The 4,408-nt window shown below is 34.0% G+C and overlaps 1 protein-coding gene across 1 annotated transcript in view; it reads right to left on the bottom strand.

Annotated features, from left to right (window-relative positions):
- Window positions 1–4,408, bottom strand: part of LOC108532435 (low-density lipoprotein receptor-related protein 1B-like) — a 614,569-nt gene that overhangs the window by 464,277 nt on the left and 145,884 nt on the right.

Raw genomic sequence — 4,408 nt, 5'->3', positions numbered from 1 at the left:
GAAATATATATTAAAATTTTAAAGATGTGTAAATTGTATCCCATTATTTCCATATCTAAAAATGTATCTGATAGAGTTGTACTTGTGTGAAATAATGTTTGTAAGAGGCATTTGTGGTAGCACCGATTATAATAGAAAAAGACCAGATATCATCTAAAAATTAATCAGTAGAAGATTAACAAATAATAGTACTCAATGGTTGAACTAATTTACACTCTCACCTTTTACCTACAGAAAAGACTTGGAACCAATTGAAATGCCTATCAGTGATAGACTGGATAAAGAAAATGTGGCACATATACACCATGAAATACTATGCAGCCATAAACAAGAATGAGTTCATGTCCTTTGCAGGGACATGGATGAAGCTGGAAGTCATTATTCTCAGCAAATTAACACAGGAACAGAAAACCAACCACCACATGTTCTCATTCATAAGAGGGAGCTGAACAATGAGAACACATGGGCACAGGGAAGGTAACATCACACAGGGCATACACCTAATGCATGTGGGCTTAAAACCTAGATGACGAGTTCATAGGTGCAGCAAACCACCATGGCACAAGTGCACCTATATAACAAACACGTTCTGCACTTGTATTCCAGAACTTAAAGTTAAATTAAATAATAATAATAACAGTAGAGATAGTCTCCAATGTACAGTGGCGTAAATTTTTCAACTTCAGGACATAACTCCATTGTAAGTCGAAAACATCTGTATATCTATTCAATAAAAATATTATGTAGCTATTAAAATGTAAAATCTTTGTACATACAAAACAGACTGATCTTTAAGATACATTCTACACAACAATCTAAAAAAGCAAGGTTGGAGATTACAAATACTATGCTATTAAATATGTTTACAAATTGATAATGCATAAAGTTATATGCATATATTTGCTCTGCTTAGAATTCCCTGTTTGTTTTCGTCTCCTTTGATAACATTGACATTTCACCTCAATTTGAATTGAAAATGGTATTGTCTAGTTTCCAATGAGAAGAAAATAAATTCAGACCAATATTTTACATTATAAGCAGAAAATATTCCAAATGAATTAAAGATCTGAACAAAATAAATTAATTATGGAAAAAATTTAACGATCTCTGAGGTGGGCTGATACTCTTGGAATCCATAAAGACACAGATTTACATATATGTCTCCTCACTGACAGAGGGAAATGCAAATTAAATCATCAAGAACTGTCATCAAATCACTTTAAAAAATATTTGATAGTGCACTATGGTAACATGAATATTATGAATCCTCTCATACTGATAATTCCAAACATAGCAATTTTTTTTTTTTAATTTCCATAGATTTTGGGGGAAAAGGTTACTCATGTAACCTCTTAAGAGTAGGTTCTTTAGTGGTGATTTGTGAGATTTTGGTGCACCCATCACCCGAGCAGTATACGTTGAACCCAGTTTATAGCATTTTATCCTTCACCCCTTCTCACTCTTTCCCCATAGCCCCCAAAGTTCATTGGATCATTATGTCTTTGTATCCTCACAGCTTAGCTCCCACTTATGAATGAAAACATATGATGCCCAAACATAACATTTTTAACTTCTGTAAATAATATTAATAATAATAGAGTTTCTATGGTTTGGATAGAGTTTGTTTGTCTCCATCAAAACTCATGCTGAAATTTAATCCCCAGTGTGGCAGTGTTGAGGGATACGGCCTGTTGTGACGTATCTGGATTATGGGGGCAGAGCCCTTGTGAATGGCTTGGTCTTGTTTTTGCCAAAGTTGTGTTATTGCTGTCACAAGACTGAATTGGTTCTCAGATGAATGGAATAGTTCCTCTGACAGTGGGTTGTTAGAAAGTCAGGATGCCCCTTAGATTTTCCACTTTGAATGTATTGACTTCCCCTCTGACTTTCTCCACCATGTTGTGACACAGGACAAAAGCCGTAACTGGAAGCTAGGGGCATGCCCTTGAACTTCTCAGTCTACAGAACTGAGATCCAAAAAAACCCCTCCTTTCTTTATAAATTACCCAGTCTCAGATATTCTTCTATAGCAACAAAACAGACTAGGACATCAGTACTATTAAAATCTAATATAATTTCACTCCAAGGTATATAGACTACAGAACAAAATCACCAGTATATAATAGTTAAAAAACTAAAACCAACTGTTTTTTTCTTTTTTATTTTAGTATATACATAGGTAGAATACTATCCAACTATTGAAAAAATGTCTTCAGTCTATATGTATTGACCAAGTTGGACATGGACATGCTATGTGTGTATATATAATATATATATTTGTGAGCATGTGTGTGATACACAAATATTAAAAAAAATATATAGCTTTTATATTTTTTAAACATCCTGGAAAATAAAGATCGCATCTTACAGAACTTTGAAAATTTAAATTTACTATTCAAACATAAGATATTATTTCCTTACACAATAAAAAATGATTCCATGTTGAATAATAAGAGTCACTCCATATGTTTCAAGAGATGAAAAGTACACACTGATGTGATTTTATTCCACTAACATGTTTCAACAGCATGCATTTGTGACTTGTTACTTGTTTTTGCTATTGTTGCTTTTTGTCTCACCAACTTTGAACCTGACTGAGAATGTCTAGCCAGAACAAATTGATGCTTGAAGGTCAGTTAGCACCATAGGAAAAAATACAAAAAGCTCTTGAGATAGAAAATCTATATTTTCAAATCATTCTATTCAGAATCTCCTACATCTTATTTCCAAATTAAATGTTTTTAATGATAGCAGCGATTGTCATAGTTACCTGTAATGTCTCTTCTTTTTCACAATACTGTATGCCATTTGATATATTAGCCTTTTCTTTTAGTTTTCCCTGCTCTACAAAGCTTTGTAAAGGGAATATTCTAATAATAAGATCCTAACTCACAAAAAATATAAAGATTCGGAGACTTATTGGATGGATAACATTAAGTAAATTCCTCAACTGCTCATTTCTTCAGTTTCCATTTCTGCAAAATGAGAATAGGACCTACCTCATAAGATGACTGTGAAGATTAAAGGAACAATAGCTACAATGCAGGGAGATGTTCTGCCTGGCATATAATGAGCACCCTATATTCATTGTTATTATTTTTTACAGGAAGGAATACCTTTTGCTTCTCTGTAAATGCTTACAAAGCCATTAATAACTTATTATGTACTTCCCTTAGCCTAATGACAGGCAAGCATTTTTATATGTATGTTGCAACTAATGCAACATTTTTATATGTATGTTGCAGGAATGGTTAAAGAATGGATAGATGAATAATTTCACCAGATCCCGTGGCTTCAACTACTCATGATTGTCCCTGCTTTTAAAATCTCAAGTCCAGCTACCTCTCCTAAGGTACAGACCCTATTTCTAATTGCTTACCTATCAACTCCACCTAGATGTCTCGGGTATCTCAAGATCTATGGTTTATAATAGAATGCATAGTATCCTCCCAAACACACATAGAACAATACACACACACCCAGAGAGGGAGACTCGATCTCTTACTCTTTTATTTCCTTTCTCAGTGATTGGTACCACCATGCACTCAGTCACTCACACAAGAAATTCCCCACCCCCCCGCCCCCCACCAAACATAGATCCAGTCATCCTGCCCTACTCATGCACTGCCTTAATACATTTCAGGGATCCTCCACTTGGTTCCTCATCTACCATGACCTCTGTGTCCTATCTCTTTTGGAATATAGCCGCGGATTCTAGTTAAGTCTCCCTCCTTCAGGCCTTTACTCCTCCATTCTGTTCTCTACATTCCATTATAGTCATATTTTAAAATGAAATCTAGTTATGTATTTTCCCATCTAAAAGTCTTTGATGACATCTCCCACAAGATAAAACCCAATCTCCTACCTGGTATAAAATACCCTTTTGAACCTATGTGTTGTTAACCAGCCACTTTTCTCTCATTTCTGTGCATTTGCATTTAACATCTCCTATGTGTACACTCCTCTTCCAACTGTCTTATGTGTAATTTACTTATGACAGTTCTTTGTAGCTCAGATTAAATATAACCTTCTCTCTGGAGCCTATCTGTCCCTTAATGGGTTTACCAAGCCCAGCCTGAATTCATTAAATGGAAAAAAAGGTTTCTAAATAAAGTACATAGTACATTGTCAACATAAAAAAGTAAGTACAGATCATTATTTACCTTTAGAAAAATAGGAGTCATTATATCATCAAATATCAAAAAAAAAAAAAAGAAGAAACAAGGGTGGGAGAAATAATGATTGTAAATATATCATGGATAAGCTTCTGTGGTACATGATTTCATATTCACATTTTATATTACTCTTTTTCATTTACTATTATGTCTTGGCTACATGGGTTGTTACCATTGATGCAAACTTAAGTTAAATAAACCATACTTCATAAAATCGAGATAGATAGATATAT

The sequence above is a fragment of the Rhinopithecus bieti genome, unplaced genomic scaffold (assembly GCF_001698545.2).
Source record: "Rhinopithecus bieti isolate Rb0 unplaced genomic scaffold, ASM169854v2 scaffold_10356, whole genome shotgun sequence".
NCBI lineage: Eukaryota > Metazoa > Chordata > Mammalia > Primates > Cercopithecidae > Rhinopithecus > Rhinopithecus bieti.
This window is presented reverse-complemented; position numbering and strand designations above follow the sequence as displayed.